The following is an 18,655-nucleotide window of genomic DNA, read 5'->3' on the forward strand; positions in this document are numbered from 1 at the left end:
CTGAACAATTGACTGTTCTGAAGTAAAAAAATGTGTCTTACCAGTAGTCGAACTTCTGCCTGTACGGATAAAACACATTACTGACATGGTTGCTCCACCTACTGCGCTAACAAGACATATGATACCATGTAGATTTATTTTCATTTTTATAGATTGTGGCATTGATCTGCCTAACCTATTTTTCGCATTGTTATTGGTCTTTGTTATGTAAACAAAGGCTCAAGTTATCATCCTAGGACAGTACCCTCGGTTTTGTGTTTAGTTTCCTCATCAGCGTTACCAATATTAGATCTTACTATCCTTTCATAACCAAAATGATATGTGTAGAAATAAAGCAATGTTATCATCCATAAAATGTAACGCAACTCGTAAAACAGGACCACCGAACAAAATAGAGAAGAGAGCACAAGAGAAAATCAAGAAGGTAAGAGAAGCCTCCTAATTAAGATATTTTCATATCAATACTTCAGTTTTATATTCAGGTCAACCATATTATCTCGACGGTAGCTTAAAACAGCTATTTTACTGAAATAGAAACAAATCTGAAATAGATTTTTAAAGTTCATGATAAACGGATATTTTTTTACGATTCGGATATATTGCAAAGATTTTTTTTGATTAAGGGCTAAATATTTATTTTATTTTATGGAAACAAATGAAATCCAGACGGCACACATTTATCAGATTATCTACCATGTAATTTCTAAACATTCAGATTGAAAATAATATCCGAGAATATGATAAACAAGATTAACAAGGAAAGGCGACGTTCACTGAACGCAACCCCCACACGACCGGAGGCAAGAAGCCCAGGAGGACTTCCAAACAAAAACAGAACAGGGAACAAGGCAAAGTACAGACAGGCTTTCTTTTTATGTATCAGCGCAAAATGTCAGGTATCTGTCATGTATATTTTCTACACTAGTTACATTTAAAAAAGCAGAAAATATCAAACTTATTCAGCTTTTATCCTTTTTATCTGCTGTTTACTATTTAAGAGCTTTCAACAGCATTGAAAAACAAAACATTTCAATAATATCAATTATAACTACAAAAGGGCCATCATGGCCGTGAATCGCTCACCAGAAACAACTGTTGTTCAGGGATTATAGAAATATCTTTCCAAATAAACTTGTACAAAGACAAGTCCACCTCAACTTAAACTTTCCTCTCTACTTATAAAGTTTCCGACACTAATAGTTTTTTCTTCTTTATAGTAAAAATGAAAGGAACCAAGCTTGGTGATCATCCATACATTAATTTGTGATAAGATTTACCTATGGCTGTATTTCGAAATTGTGATCTTTCTTTTTTAAACTAATCTTTAAAATTCGATAATTATATAATCTTAGTATTTAGATTTACATGTAAACTGTTTGTCAGAATGACACCACCTGTCAATAATTATTTAAGTTAACATAGGTATACCTGTCAACTCGACTAGAAGATACGTTTCAGGTCGAATTATTTTATTCTCTAATAGAAATAGGTAACATTATAACGTTAATAACATAGAAGAAAAAAGCAAAAGGTAGTTTTGTTGAAATATATTCAGTGAACAAGAAAATCTCTTTATAAAGCAACTTTACACACAGGCTGGAAAAGGGATATTGTATGAAAAAGTGCAAAATTACTTTGAACAAGTGATAACCAAGTTTGCCAAATGTGATTCTGAATAGAAATAATTGAAACTGATAATAAAAAAGTACAAAGAATAAAAATTACAAATTACAAAAAGGCAAGCAAGAAAAACTGCTAAAATTGACATGAGTTCACTTAAACTTATTATACTTTTATACTTTTAAATTTTTATACTTCACAAAAGCAGGTGTCAAGTGCTGTGTGGCAGCTGTAAAAAGTTGTCCCGTACTTAACTTCAGTGTTGTTTAATTTTTCTGGTCTTTCGGGTTTATTGATGCCAGCACTATTAAGTGTTGAGAATTGAGTAACACTCAAGCCGGTGCTAGGGGCGTGAGGGATGTTGTACTGATTCATTATCCCTCATGTACAGACTCAATCAAACCGAATCTGCAATTCTTATGTTATTTTGTTGTGATTAATGCTTCCGAGGGATCACTTTGTTTCCAGACTTTTAAGTTTTGTTCCTTAATGTAAAATGCAAAGTTACAAAAGATTATAAAGTAAAATAGGATGAAAAATAATTTAAGCCATATCTACATGATTTATGAAATAATTCAAGTTTTTTACATTTAACTTACTAGTTTGAGTGTTTCTCTATTGAAAAATTGTTTGAATATTACTTAATATAAACGAATAAAAAATAATTGATAACTGAGATCAAGGAAAGTGGTAATGCAGCTAGTGAATACCAGAGGCTCACAGTTCCATCGATCAGGCTATTCGATATATTATTATTATTTTCTCATAGAATTCAACAGATACTGTAAATGAGTCTCATAGAAAAAAATCACCTATCTGTTATACAGTGACAATAGCCCATGCACATAACACATCAGGTTCATGAGTGTGTCCTAATAATGATTGAAATGTGGAAAAGCCTGCAACATTTTCAATATTGCCGTATTTGGCTTTCTTTAGGGATTCTTATTTTCTCTGTTTTATCGCCACATCAGCGTTGTTTGTGCCGTGTGGAGGCTGTAAAAAGTCGCCCCGTACATTCAATCAGAGATGTTATATTTCCGATCCTTAAGGAGCATTATTGTTGTGCTTGTGGTATTTTTAGTTTTAACTTTTCGGAATTTTCTAGTTGGGTGGTTTCAATATTCCTACTTTAATATTGTTGAATAGGATATTTTGCCTGCTTTTTAACTTGTCTTTTGACGTCTTACTTGTGATATGCAGGCTTCATAACCTCTGATCCCCTTTCAAAATTCCATTTTAATTAGTTCCGCCCATTGTTTTCTCGTTTAAGGCACACGCTGTTTATTTCTTGGGGACCAAACGCCGCTTTTCATGGAATGGCACGGAAGTGTCAATTGAAGGTTCCATGATAACCGCCGTATGAACACATCTGCGGATGTTTTTAGATTCAAAATTTAACCATTTCATGTTTTAATGTTGAATTCTGCTTAAGCCTGTTCTAGAGGGCGTGGACGGCAGTTTGCACTTTCCAGTACCGTCCATGGACAGGCCCAATCAAACCGAGCTGTAACATTTTCAATATTGCCGTGTTGGGCTTTCTTTAGGGATTCTTATTTTCTCTATTTCATTCTCCAAGTTTGGATCCAATACCACAAAAATTGAAAATAAAATACAAAATAATGTTCAACATAATTCATTAGAAAATGAGCATGTTAGTAAAGTTCAAGATACAAATGTTTAAAAAATTTTCCTTAGACCTTCTTTCATTTCCTGGGGAATATTCTCTACTTTGACCAACAAATGATCCTGCAGAAATTTGATAAAAGACTACCTAAGAATGCTACAACAAAGTGTGGCGGTCATCCATTATTTAATTTAGTAGAAGAATATGTTTAAAGGTCTTTCTATTATTAGCTCTGTTGACCCCTAAAAGGGGCCATGACATGAGCAAATTTAAGTGTGTCACAAGCACGCTACAGACCAGATTTGAGGTGCATCTGCCCAGCAGTTTCAGAGAAGAAGATGATTGTTTATTCATGACCACGGACCATCCCCCTTTGATTCCAATAGCTCACCCTGAACATTCGGTTCTCAGGGTGAGCTAATAAAATATAAAAACAAATATCAAATGAGAGTAGCATTAAATGAACGCATCATATCCATTTTTCTCTTAATATAACAATTCACATCTCTTTTTACTCTGTCAAAGTTTCCATAAGAAAAATACCCGCAATACGCTTTGTATCAGCTAATAATTTAATATACGTCTGTTACAATTAACGTTATAACATTTATCTGTTTCAATGCATTTGTAGACGTTATTTACAAAAACTTAACGTTCTGATATTATTTGAACTTTCTATAAAATATAGACTACTCTCAACTATTACGGGGATACATAAATAAAAAAAATGAATAACAATTCGCCCATATCAAGGCAGTTACATATTTGCGATTACAATGTACTTTGTAAACGAAGCAAACACAGATTTCTTTCCAAATCAAAAAAATTATTAGCTTTTTCAACCATTAGAGAATAACAGTTCTTGTTTCAATTCCCAAATTGTGTAGAAAAGTAATTTTGTATGACAATCGTAAAACCTCAATAAAAATACAAGATTTAACCAAACGCAGAAACGTTAAATGTTCTTTTGCTGGTTATTATTGTGACTGTTTCTTTGTGAACTTAATGCGATAACAAAAAATCAATTGTGAGAAAAATCGAAATCGTAGCTGCATGTGAATATATATTTCCATACTTACTCACAGCATGACAACTCAATAATTAAATAAAGTCGGAGTATAGACAAAATAACAACAATAAAACATCTATCACAAATGCCAAGTTTTAGCATTGTAGGTCAGATTACAAAATGTGTTCAATATCTGTTAAAATATGTATCGATCATCTGTCAATGCATTGTAAGAATCCATTTGCTATAAAAAATAAAATTAAAATTATGAATCACGAGTAAATGATCAATATAACTGCTGTAAAAAAACCAGGAGTTTCAAATGAAACAATTTCATAAACTTACGTCTAAATACCATGTTTTTATAAACACACAAATTAAATGATAATGATGCTTAATGAGTATTATGTAAAAGAATGCATCATCAATTAGGCTGTGCAATTCTGCGAAATTTTACGAAAGGTGTGATTAAATGTGTTTCGAGTTCAAATATAAACGCTCACAATTTAGATTGCTGCACGAAACAATATGTTTTATCATTGTTCTCAATTTTACAATTTTGGCAATTAAGGATTCGTTTCGTTTTTTTTTCTATTTTAATATAAATCAATTACATCATTTCCGGTCGAAAGATTTATTTATTTTTTTACTTTCTGCTTTCACAACTGTAAAGATAATAGAACTAAGTTCAGTTAATATACAAGAAATTCCAGATATTACATGGCTTTGAAGATATTTCTAGAATACAAAATTGCCAGGCATTTATTTATCAATGTTAAATACTGGCTTGTCTTTAGCTTCGTATATAATATATATATATTATACTATATATATATATATATATATATATATATATATATATATATATATATATATATATATATATATATATATATATATATATATATATATATATATTAAAACGTGATAAATAAATGTTCCTTGTGCAGTGTTGAAATAGATAAAATAATAATGTTTAAGAAATAACAAACTCCATGTATATTCGGTAGCGCTTTCAATGCTTTCTTCGCATATCTTCAGCCGAAACTTTAATAAACAATAAACATATAAACAAATGACGTAACGTCATGAAAAAAAGCGGGAATGTTAAATGATAACGTATTTCCCGGCAAACACAATATGGTTATTTATACTGAAAAATTATAATATTACGGACATTGAGCATAATCCGTACAATCTGGCAGTGAATTAATGACATTTATTAAATGGAGGTAATAAAATTCACAAATTAATGATTTTATGGCCACAAATTGTATGGTAATTAACAATTTTTACTCAATAAATATTGGTAAATAAACGGACAATTGGATTGAATAAAATCGCAAGCGTTTCTTTCATAATTAAAAATGAAGAGATTGTAATAAATATGATGTACTTATATATATATATATACCTTGTTAAACGAATTACCAATGAGCATTTAGCTGTGGTTTTAATAACTTGATTAAAAGTTTTTCTTTTTCTTCTCTAAAATTGTCACTTTCGATTAATATCTTATATAGAGGGAAAATGCTAAATTTACCTCCTGAACAATTATGTAAATGTTTATTTACTTGTAACATTCTGAGTTCTTCAGTGTTTGTTTGTTGCCTATGTAAAGTCATACGTTTACATAATTCATTTTTTGTTTGGCCAATATAAAACTGTTTACAGTTGTCACAAATTATTGAATATATCACATTTTTGAAACACAGTTCATACTTTGTTTTATCTTAAATGTCTTACTGTTACAAAATTGTATTTCATTTCCTTCTATTAGAGAAGGACATGTCTTACACCTACTCCTGTTGCACTTAGAAACTGTTGTTACAGTATTATTTGTCATGTCGAACTTTGAAGAGGTTAAGATGTTTTGAAGATTTTTTGCTTGTCTTTTACTGTTTATAATGCGCTTCTTTTCTAAAACACTGTTCATCCTTTCACTTTTTCGTAACACATTCTCACAAGATCGAATTGCTTGGGAAATATTGGTATTTTTTGGATTAAATGTTGTTACACATGGGATAACGTTGTACTTGTTGTTAGCTGTTATGTTTTCTTCAGTTTTGATGGGACCTTTTAATTTGGCTTTAGATATTCCGTATGTAATAATTTCATCTGGGTAATTCTGATTTTTAAGTCTTGTAGTTAGTTCTGAGAGGCGCTTTTCTTGCAGTGTTTCTCCTCTTACTATAGTTATGATTCTTGACGCAAGGTTGAAAGGAATGTTTAACTTTGTATGTTTCGGATGACACGATTTAAAGTTGAGGTAGTTGTATGTGTCCGTCGGTTTACTGTAGATATCTGTTGTTATATGTGTTCCAGATTTCATAACTAATACATCTAAAAATGACATGCTCGTTTCACTTTTATTCATCGTAAATTGAATACAGGGGTGTAAATTGTTTATTTCTCTTAATAAATCATCTGTGTTGATATTTTTTCCGACTATTAAAAAACAATCATCCAAAAATCTCTTCCAGTTCATTTTAATGTAGTTTGAAAAGTCGTTTCCGTGTATTGTTGATATTCTTTCGTAGAGTGTTTTCTCTAGATATCCAAGTATTTTTCATGACGTTACGTCATTTGTTTATATGTTTATTGTTTATTAAAGTTTCGGCTGAAGATATGCGAAGAAAGCATTGAAAGCGCTACCGAATTTACATAGAGTTTGTTATTTCTTAAACATTATAATTTTATCTATTTCAACACTGCACCAAGGAACATTTATCACGTTTTATATTATATATATATATATATATATATATATATATATATATATATATATATATATATATATATATATATATATATACATTTAAACGGCATTTGCAGTAGAACAAATTGTCAAGTAAAAAATACTATAATTGACAAATGTGACAAATCATCTCTAATGCATGCGCTCCCCCCCCCCCCCTAAAATTGTAACTTATAATTATAAAGAATCGCAAAGATTAAAATGTATATAACCGGTCATGGCCTGATAATGTTTACAAATTTTTTCCGGTAATATCATGTTATAGAAGTAACACTTCAAAATGGCTTCATAAGTTAGTCATGTACATAGCAATACCAAGTACATGATCTTGGCAAGTATCACAATTATGACTTTCCTTGTTGATCTTGTTAATCATATTTCATGTTTTCCAAGTTATTTCCCTTGTTAGCAATTTGAAAATAGATATTGTTAACATAAACTGGCAGTTTAGATATATAACAGGTTCTACCTGTACTGATGCACATTCCACTACCGTCAATGAACATGCTGAAAGGCAAGTCCAGCACTTTCGGAAAGTTTGGCTCAACTTTAACTAGCCCCTTTAGTAATATATGTTAACAACACTGATTGGTTTAGTTGTTTTCTTCATAATGAGCAATAGGGCCACTAAGATGCCCTAGATCACTCATCTAACCCATCATTTTTCTATTGACTATGTAAATTGAAATATTTTGCCCTTATCTTTTGGAAAGGCTTTGTTGAAAAATATCTAAGTTGCAAGTGTATTCCTATGAGACTATGTAGAATAAATATAGAATAAATGACCACTTGAGCATGATCAATTTTGATTGGACATTTTTTTAGAACTTTAGTGAATGAATTATGACACATTCTTGAACAAATCAGTGTTCTAAAAGTATATAACTAGAGGGGCAGGTTAAAATTGAGCTGGACTTGCCTATAGGAAAGTTCATTTGAAAAATAATTTCCAACACTGAAAAACAGTTGTTTCTTAGCTTTCAAAATAAAATCGTCGGTTACTTATCAGTTATTATTTTTCCACCAACGATGTGATGTTGTCTTGTAATAGCATGCATTAAATGTCATGTATTGTTCATTACAGTAAGGTTTTTGTCTTCATAAAATTTATATGAAGCAGACACACCTTACGTTCAAACTTTCGACTGCCCTACATTTTATCTACAATCTATATATTGTGGATTAAAAAGTATCAGGAAAGTGCCATTTCCATTGTATATTTTTAAAAGTGATAATATGACAAGATAATTAGACTTGAAAAACCGCACATATACATATTTATCACGAATGACCTTTTTTATATGTTCTAAGACATAACAAAGACAAACTTAAAAACATATGTGATGGTCAAAATCGTTAAATGAAATTGCATAAGGCAAACAAGAAAAACAAGAAATAATAAATCAAATATATTAACTGTCCTTTCATGTAAACTTAATTACATCTTATAATGATTTAGATAAAAACAATTTGTCTAGAATACGACAGACTTCGAAGTCTTATCAGATTTAAATTATAACTTGAGTTCTGAGAATATAAAGGACACATGCTCGTGAACATCAAGAACTTCAATTTACATAAGAAAAGCAAATCTAACTTTCAAAATTCAATCAATGCCTCTAAAAATGCAACTATTGTCCACGGGGTCTCAAAATGGGTACACAAATTGTTTGAGCAAAGGAATATCCTTTATATACCGAACTTAGGGCACGTACGAATGCTTTCAAACATCAGATGTCCTAGTTGTACAGAAGAGAAATTGAAATTGTATGACAATATTTGATTACACGAAAGTAATTAAATAATATAAATCAAAACTTTTGTGTTTGTTTATCACGTATCAGATTTCTAATACTACCGAATGTTTGATGAAATTAAACATATCAATATCAGTGGCTTTTCCAGCTTCAATTGGTACTTAACGATCAAAACTATGCCGCACAGAACATTATAACCATCAACAAAATGATATTTTCGCATTTGTAAAACACACAATGTATAATAACAGAAATACTTATGTCATTGAATATTATCAGGAAGTGATGATAGAACAATATTTTATGTCTGTAGCACCGTTTCCATTAACAAAGTAGGACAAACAAATCAATCGTTTCTTTTAAATGCAAATAACATTTTAAATCCAGACAAAATGAATATTACCAGTTAGGATTTCTATCTCATATACGCAACAGGAAATAAAACTGTCGCTACTTCATACACCTTGATAACATTTTTATGACTACAACAGGTTTAGAATTGTCTAAAGCAGTGCTTTATTATCATACACAAGGGCGTATGTAAGATAACATTTTTATTTATTTATTTATTTATTTATTTATTTATTTATTTATTATTTATTTATTATAATAATAATATTACTATTATTATTTATTATTTTTAGTAGTAGTTAGTAGTAGTATCATAATTATTATTATTTTTTTTTTATCATTATTATTACTATTATTATTTTATTCATTTCGAATGTACTGTTTGGGATTATTTTCTTTAATTAAGTTTGTACACTACATTGCATGATTAGCTAGTCAATTTAAAGAACGAACCATCTTCTTATTTAATAAATTTGATATAAACGTTACAATCCAGGAACTATCTTGTTGTAATTATAAGACAAATTAATTTCTTATGGAATTATAGACGACATTTAAAAAAAAAAATCAAAATTCAATTGCATTACATTTGTATGAAAATAAGCATTGTACCTAGATAACTATATAATTACACGTATTAACATCACAATTCGCTTACGTATAATTTAATAATGTCAGCTATTTAGACCTAAATACGATTCACCCAACGGTTTTCCACCAACATAATAATTTCAATCATTGATAATATATACCATTTTCTATTTCACCGAGCGGAATGTTGACGCATTTTAAAAGCACACAGATAAATAAAAGATTTTAGTTGTGTCATTAAAACACATGTGATGTACTAGCAATTCTGTAATTCAATGAATTATGTGAAAAAGCCAGAAATATTTTTTCACAAAATACGACACAGCCATGCACAAATTTTGTAACCATCTTTTATGTAAATAATGTAAGCCATTATTATTTCAAATGAATAAGACATTAGATATTTTTAAGAAATAAATTGATATGCGTTTATGTGTAATTATTTTCAACATTGCAAGCATTTGACGTGATATATTGTTTGTTTCTAAAGTATTACAGAAGAATGTTCCTAGTTATGGATAAGATATGTACAGAAACACTCATCATCAAAGTTTATTTTTGAAATACTTTCCTGTAATTATTGAAAAGTAGAGACAAAGTCTGGAAAACAAAGCCGATTAATGATTACAGTAAATAAAATAGAAAGTATAACATTAAAGAATTGATTACTTCCTTATTCTACAAATCATATGTACATTTCCTTAAAATGCTAATATTATACAATGCGAAGTATAGTTGCTCTGATTTTTAACAGTTTCATTCAAAAGATGATAGTGAAGTTTAAAAATGTATCTGAGAACTTCCTCTCATCAATAAAATTATTTTAAAAAATACTAATTAATAAAAATATAAAATTATATTTCATAGTTATCTATGTAATTTCACACGTTTTAATGAAAATATTATTTTTGAAGATTTTTCGCGTGTGGCACATTTACCTCAATTTTATTTTTGCATACAATTCCGACATTTCCAAGGCTGTTTAGAACAAAGCAAAGCTAATATTGACAAATTACCTAAATTTCAGACGTAATTTAAATGTTAAAATGACAAACAAGTTCATCAAGGAAGGGCGAATTAATTCAATATACCAAACACCAAATATCATTTCTATTTAATTTATCTTTTTTATTTCATGTTTTATTTTATTTTATTTCAAAAGTCTGAAAAATACACATTGTCTTCCTTCCACATGGAAAAATGCTGTTGATGTAATTTTAGCATATTTAAATATCCTACGATCATCAACTGTAATTCAATGTGTAATAGCAATGACAGACATCAGTATAAATTCGTAAGACAGCCTTTCAAAAAATTCATGTTTTCAAAATTCCTAGTCATTTTTTTAATTTTCAACAGTTATTTAATGTCTGTTACAATCCTTATATAAGTTTACTTTCTTATGAAAAGATTATCAAACCCAAATGATATCCCTCTAAATCAAAAAACATTTCTTTTTCTCTCGTGTGAAATACACATCATTTAAAAAAGGCAGCTGCTTGCATCTCATATAAACCTCCGCAAAAAACTAATGAAATAAGTGTAGCATGGTGTAGCTGTTTCTTCTTCTATAATACATGTAATATATTGTATGTTTCAAGCTATCCAATTTTTTGTATCAAATAAATAATACTATTTTCATTTAACTTTCATTTTTAACTTATTTTTTTACTCAAACCTACATGTATTTTTGAGAAATTCGTCTGAAATTGAGGCTACCAATGGGGAAAACAGAATTGGATATTCAAGATAATAATTTATTGAGATAATTTCAAGTATTTCACACTTGCCAACACAGTCAATATATAGTTATTTTGTGTTATTTTTCTGAATTCTAAATTCTAATTCTCTTGAACATTCTTGTATCAGATACTAATTCATTTTACAACTCAAAGCAATGTTTCGCAGAATAGATTTATAAACACCATATCAACAGCGGTTGTGTAGACGAAATAACACCTGGATATTTAATATCATTATATTAATTAATACAGGTTATTATGACGAAATTATAAAGTTATTTTTGTAAGTATATTTTTAAAGTAGGTGTTTTAATTTGAATAGTTATTTTTTTATTTAAAAAAATATAAATCAGTGATAAAAATTATATAACAGTGGACGTGAAATGTATCGTCTTTTTCAAATTTGATGTTAGAACTATATACTATGTTCTAAAATGTATAAGAATTTCCCTTGAAGTATTTTGATTATTAGGTAATAGTACAGCATCATCCATGTTACTATGTAAAGTTATGGAAAAATAGACAAAATATAAATCTATGTTGTTCTAATTCCATGTCATGATGTTTACAGTTCTGTACAATATGAAATACCATATACTTTGTCACTGGAATAAGTGTCCTTCAAACTCATTAACAATGGTAGAATACATTGTTATCGCGCACCTACAAAATGCTCTTCTTTTGTATTTTTTGTATTTATTTGTTGTTTTTGTTGTTGTTTGTCAGACTCCTTAACGAAAAAGAATCTTTTTTAATCCTGGATCAGAAACGTTCAATAAAATTATATCAAGCACTAAAGTCAAATTTTTATGCTTTGCATATTTCTTTTTAATATTCTAACGATTTCTTAAAATAAAAACATATTTTATATACGAGTCGGCTGGATGTTTCCAAAGAAAACACAAACAACAAAACTGTCCGATTGAGAGCATTTTGCAGGTGCGTTATATTCTACCATTGATTTTTAGGAGATTTAAATAACATATTTTAATGAGTATTCTGAAAACTACGAAGTTGTAGTTCTAGTTGGTTGCATAATTCTCCCTCATTCAAATTTCGAAAACGTTTTGAAGCTCAGGTATTATCTTGGTTGTGTATATTACACATATGTGCAGTCGATTTATAAATTTAAAATACAGATTGATTTTCCAGAATGCTTGTTTCAGAACAAAAGTACCCTGTATCCTTAGCTTTTAGTTTGAAATTGCATTAATTTTGTTATCTTCAATTTAAATTACTTTATGTTACAGTCATTATTTAACACTTTTGGCAATTACATAATTAATTATTTTGACGAAAAATTTCATAATAAGTATATTAATTATTATTTATTGCTTGGATCTTCATGAATTAGTACATTCAAAGTGGTTTCAATGATTATTTTCTATTATGAAAAGTGTTGGATAATTGAAATCATTTTGCTATCTTATTAAATGTAAATTATTAAAAATATTGTGTTTCGTTTGATTGAAATTAAAATGCATTATGACTAAACCTTTTCCCCGAGGTATAATTTACGATTAACATATTTAACTATGCTTTTTGATTTTAAAACATATTAAGCTTAAAATCATTACATAACATATTGCAAATCCAGCTTGATTTTCTGGCTGGATGCAGAATTGAACCTAAGAAAAAAAAGTGATTACCTTCGTTTACCTTAAAATTATATATGTTGAAATTGCTCGAATACTCACGACAAAAATCTTGATTTATTAGATGTCCATTGCACAATCAGTATGTATTATCAGTAATTTCATCACAGAATAGGACCTTAATTGTTATATAATATAATAAATATAAGAATGTCTTACATAATGTTTTGCATTTAACTTAATCTTCAAGGCAAGATGGTGTAATAATAAGTATCTTTATTCAAATACTTATCTTTAAAATTTATAGTATCTATTTTTAAATTACCATTGCATTATAACACTCCTACATAAGCAATTAAGCTTGTTGAATTAAACAAAGTCAAAATGTCATGTATGCATTGTTCGGCCGTTTTGAGTGTCAATTTATTTTTGATTTGATGTTGTACAGAAATATGCATTATTTATACATGATAATAAAAAAGTAACAATTTATTGATTGAATGTAAATCGTGAAATGGATAAAATCTAGTTCATGTTAAAATGGAAAATGTTGCTTATAATATTTTTAAATCATTGTGCATACTTAACGACAAACAACTTTATACCCCTGACATTCTTTTCTAGTACATGTACATATATCAGTAACATACAATTATATCTTCTTACATGTACCACATCACAAAATAATTGGAGTTGATGGCACATGTAACTATAGTTAATAATTTAAATAACATATGACCTAGACAAAAGTATGTTAAATGATAGGAAATAATCATATAATTAAATAATCATAATTTTGACCTTAATTTCGGATAATAAGGTTGTTTTGAGTGAATAAAGGTTGTTTTTTTTTTCCCGAAATAAAATAAATATTTCTTTTTGAAACCGTCAAGATGAGGTGCAAATATATTTCATAAATATAACTTTATATTAAAGAGCATTTCTATATGTGAACATTTCTGCTTAGAAAGATATATCATTTGATGTTAAAGGTATAATCAAACAAATTAATGACAAAAATATTAAAATGATTTTTTGCACTCAAATCACACTGAAGTAACATCTTTTAAAGTCCCAGCATGAATTTCTGTATAATTTCTATATATTATGGGTTTGAAGTGTGAATGTATCTATATATGTTGAATGCAATTTAGACGCCGACAAAATCAACAAGTGGTTTTAGATCAAGTTATGTAACTTTAACAAACCTTGGAAGTTACAATTGTGGATATTGTAAGTGACAGTTATTCATTATCACGTACTTTAACGTTTCCAGAGTTCACTGTGACAACTTTTGGGAAATCTTAAGTCCCTAATCTGGCCCAAGTTGGTCAAGTTAGGAAACCATCTATTTATTCTTTTTAAGGAGAAAAGTTTTGGTCCCGTGACTGTCAAGTGTTTCAATTTCTAGGACGTTTACAGAACAATGAATGAAAAATTCAAAACTAAAACATGAAAATTTAGCCTATGTCTCCCTTTAAATGACAGAATTGTTGTTAGTTATGAAGCACCACAGTAATACAAGTTCACAATAACTTTAAGTTATAGAGGAAAGCCTCCTCGAAATTGTTCTTGAACGTGCATAGCTGCTCCTACAAATGTAAAAGCAAAGATCTTGTAATTGATAGCAAATATATCCAACAAGTTTATCATTTTAACAATAGATTAAATAAATAACAATAAATAAGTTGGAAGCATTTTTGATAAAGATGAAAAAAAATATTATAGCTAAACAGTAAACAAATCTTTGTTTATAAGAAGAAATGTATTTGATTTAAGAACCAGATACTGCTTATGATTAGAAGAAAATGTAAATGAATCTGAAATAAAAAAAAACAAATCCAGCTATGCATTAAATAACTGAAACCTAAATCTGAAGATAAATTATTTATCAGGAATATAACGCTTATAAATTGGTACGCGAATTATTCAAGGGCGTAAAGTGCCTTAACGGTAATTTTGTTAGGAACGTAGACCTGTTTTACCACGACTTTAATAGCTTCAATGATTTGATTCAATCACTTTGCTTTATCAAACAGTGTCATTGTCCGTGCAATTAGGACAATTCTTCGGTTCTAATATTAACTATTTTTGAAATAATATCCAGACACAAAAATGTACAAAATATAGCTTTTATCTGGTATGTCTAGTTGATAAATGAAGAAAATGCGCTGAAAGATGTTCCAATGTCTGGCCTATAAAACTTGTTCAGTCTAATGGAACACAATCCCCTTACAGACAAATGAAAAGATAAACTTCGTAACTTGAAATGATAAAAGCATATTAAGTAAACATGTTAAAGGGAGACACAGGCAAAATTGTTATTTCTTTGTTTTGAATTGTTCATTCTTTATTCTTCAAATGTCCTTAAAATAAATACACTTGACAGACACAGGAACAAAACTTTTCTTCTTATAAAGATTCAAATGGTAGTTTCCACGTGGGTCAGGTAAGGGCGTTAAAATTTCACAATAGTTGTCATAGTGAACTCTGGAGACTTTAAAGAACATGTCAATGAATGACTATTATACACTATCCACAATGTATGTTATTGTAACTTCAAGGGTGTGTTCAAGTCACATGCTACTCGGTGATTCTGTCGGCGTCTAAATTTCGTTTAACAAATAATCATTGTAATATTTTTATCATTAATTTGCTTGTGTAGCGCTTTAATACCTGTTGGTATGTATCATGCGTGAGTGTAAAATGCGATAGCAATGTCAAATAGAAAGATGTGTTAAGAATAACGACAACTTACTAGATCTTATATCTTGTTTTTGATTCAAAAGTGACACGTGTGACTTGCTTCAATCTAATCCTTTTTCGTTCTTTACTTCAACTAAGTTCATCTGTGACCGAGTTGTTAATGTCGTTGTTGACCACTATTGTGGATTCGAATCCCGCGAGGAACTATGGATTCGTTCTTGTGAGGAAACTATCCAAATAGCTTACGGAATATCGGTGGTTCTACTCAGATACACGCTTGTACCTTACATAATGCACGAAGGGGCGTCTGGGATCTTTCTCCCCTCCCCCATCGAGCCGGAAAGTCGCCAGTGTTAAACCCTTCCACAATATAAAACTCAACAGAAAGTAGAATAGTCCAGTCAAATGTGGCAGTCAAATGACCTGAAAATTGTTAAGGATAAAACTAATTTAAAAAATAAATAAAAGTGTAAACACAAATGTTCGTAAATTGTGGAAGAAACAACTATTCGTTCTTGAATTAGCTTACTTTCAATACGCAATAAAGGAAATTGAATGCTTTATTTATTTGTAAAAATGTACTCAATTACAGTAAGAAATATTTACAAAAATTAGCATCACAGCATCACACTAGCCTCAAATACAAATTTTAAAGGTAAAATGTTTATGAACAAACCACGAATCATTACTATGGTCTTTGTTATAATTGTTTTGAGATCATATAATATTAACGATATGCAAGGATTAGTTTTGATCGCTAGTCGCATGGGTTCAAACACCGTCAGAGGCAAGTCGTTGTTTCCTTAAGCAAGATACTTTACATTCATTGCTCAGTACTGGTTGGTTTCAGGAACGGATTCGAAAGTGTGTCTATAGGCTTATAGCTTCCCTCACAATCGAACTAAAAATAAATTCTGTATAAACCACAAAGAGTCGGTTATCATTGCAATTTACAAAAATATGATGCAACAAAATATGTTGCAAAAATTGCTGCTCTGTTATGAAATCAATTACTGAACAAATCATTTGAGTCATTTCAAATGCATTTCATAACACAAACCATCATCTACTTATAAGTCAACAACCAAATATAAGATGTTATAAGATTAGAAATTAAATATAATATTTAAAAACTGAAAAGAATTAGTGGTGACTTAAGTAACTAAAAGATTATGTCACTGTTTTTTTTATAGAAATGAATTGTTGTTATTATGTATGAATGATTTACATTAACATCAATATTTACGAAGCAAAAGTAATACATTTATTATATATAATAAGCAAAGTAATAATACATTTAAAAAGAAAATGTAGCTTATTTCTTAACCGCATTGTAGAAAAAAAATAATGATTTCGTTATTAAAATAATTAAGAACAAGGTGGTACCATTACGTGTGTCAATAACACACTTGAATTCAAACCACTATACAAAAGGCATTGCATAATATCGAGTGAATAACTATTATTATTCAAGTAAACGAATTTGCATGTATACCAACATAATAGTTAATTACCTCTTAACCAAATTATCTAAACTTTTACTTTTATGTTAATAACTACGGGCGTAAAAAAGAAACAGTTGAGTAGAGATTAGCGAATAAAAGTTAATAGAGAAAACTAAAGACACAAATGGAATAGGTCTGTTCATCACGAACACTTTAAACATACAATGCCCTTCATGATCTTTTTGATTATTAATAAGTGTGTTCATGACTAATATTTAAACATACAATGACGTTCTTGATCATTTCTAAGTTATTCAAACTATAAACATTCAAATTTAAAGCCTTAGGGGCGGGGAGTTTTTTCAACTATAAACCCTTCCCGAAACTACATAAAACATATTTGATGCTTTATGTAGCTTCTGTTTTGTTTCTGTCTGATAGTTATGATGCTAGTATATTTCTGAAGAGGTAACTATCATTAATCATATACTTGATGTTGTTTGTTCCCATACTTGGAAATAAAAGACAGTCATTTGGTTTATAACATTATTTCTTCATTTTTTAAGGTTATAAACTGAGTTTGTTAAAAGATACTTTTCGGAAAAGATATGATTTTTGATTTTAAGACATAGTGACTGTAGCGAACAAGTAAGTACTCGTTAATTGAGATCCTGCTTAAAAGTTCCAAAGTCATAATAATTCTATAATCATTATGTCTAAACACATTGTTGCTGCAGAAGTTAACTAAAATTTTCAATCTCAAATCATAAAAACGATATATTTCAAACAAACATAAATAAAATCAGGCAAAAAGTAACATATAAAAATAAAAATCCGTTTCGTTATTGTATCAAATAATGATTATAAAATATACTGGAAACTTATGTTTACTGTTGAACTGCATTATTCTTCGTTTCTCCCACGTATACGTAAAATAACTAAACACGATATGAAAATGTTTTCAATTATACGTTAAGGAGCAAAACTTCAAATATTGCTATTTTTGGAAACTATTTTACTGATACGGCAGCATTATAATCATAAGTTGCACAGTAAAAGAGCCAAGAGACAGACACTTTTTCACCGTAGAAAACAAAATCAATGAAAACAACTTTTTATTCCTTTCAGCCGATTATTTGATTTAACAGATGACTTGCGGCATTTGCATTATATTATGTTACATCTCGAGTAAACTAAATATGATAGAATGGAAAGGGTTTTTTTTAACGATAAGGTTTTTAAGTGCTTTGTTTTTATGTAGTGTATTGTACTTGGTTTTATGAGTTCTAGACAAATGAAAAATGTGTGCAAGCTAAAAGTATCATAACACCAGTTTGAGATTTACGTGTCGTTGTTTTTTTTTCAGAGTGTAAAAACGAACTTTATTTTTTTAAACTCACTTTCTTAATCACTTGAAATAAAGTTAAGTTTAAATACTAAATCTGGCACTTGTT

The sequence above is a fragment of the Ruditapes philippinarum genome, unplaced genomic scaffold (assembly GCF_026571515.1).
Source record: "Ruditapes philippinarum isolate M1 unplaced genomic scaffold, ASM2657151v2 ctg1644_1_1_1_1, whole genome shotgun sequence".
NCBI classification, from domain to species: domain Eukaryota; kingdom Metazoa; phylum Mollusca; class Bivalvia; order Venerida; family Veneridae; genus Ruditapes; species Ruditapes philippinarum.